This window comes from Marmota marmota, unplaced genomic scaffold (genome assembly GCF_001458135.2).
Source record: "Marmota marmota marmota unplaced genomic scaffold, marMar, whole genome shotgun sequence".
In the NCBI taxonomy this organism is placed as follows: Eukaryota; Metazoa; Chordata; class Mammalia; order Rodentia; family Sciuridae; genus Marmota; species Marmota marmota.
This window is the reverse complement of record NW_026000137.1, coordinates 467,537-468,502: the sequence shown is the minus strand read 5'-3', so window position 1 is coordinate 468,502 and position 966 is coordinate 467,537.

Here is a 966-nt window from a genome sequence, read left to right as displayed (position 1 = left end):
GGAAATGCTTTTAGTTTTTCTCCATTTGGTATAATGTTGGCTTTGGGGTTGTCGTATGCAGCCTTTATAATGTTGAGGTGCCGCAGTCTGGCTGGGCACAAATCACGAGCCACCACACAGCTTGCAGATTCAAACAGCAACTCTTTATTCCCGAACTCACACCAGCCGTCTACAATCACGTTCTGGGGAAATCCACGTTCTCTGCCCAAATCCACGTTCTCTCCCAAATTCACCTTCACTGGGCTTCTGTCTCCCAAAATATACTGTCTAAATCCCGTGAGAACTCAAGGGGAACTCAGGCAGCAGGATACGCCCTATTCCCAGCAGGAATAATCTTAAACCTTAAACCTGGAACCTAAACTGGGAACGCCCTAAACCCGATTATGTTAAACCAGGAACACCCTAATCCGCCCTGGTCCTTGAGCAAGGTCAACTACATTCAATGTCACTGCAAAATGTCAGCAACATGGGGTACGCTGGCAAGGAAATTGTCATACCTACTTGGCTAATGGCTCCCAGCATCTCCCCCCTTCTGATTAATTAAACAAGCAATGTGGCTTAAGGACCGTGCCTGGTAGGTTGTCCAATTCAACATATGGTTCTTACCCGTCATCGGAAAACTGACCTTTAGGCGTCAGCCTCCTGTCTTAGGTTGATACCACTGCAATTGAATCATACCCGTCACTGACTACCGGTCCAGCATACAGCCATACTTGTGGATAGGTCTATGCACCAGTGGGGGGGTGAGGTTCTTTGCCTCACCTCTGTTGGCCCCCAAATTTGGCCTTGGTGCCAGTGGGGTAGTGAGGTTAATGTGGCTTAAGGACCGTGCCTGGTAGGTTGTCCAATTCAACATATGGTTCTTACCCGTCATCGGAAAACTGACCTTTAGGCGTCAGCCTCCTGTCTTAGGTTGATACCACTGCAATTGGATCATACCCGTCACTGACTACCGGTCCAGCATAC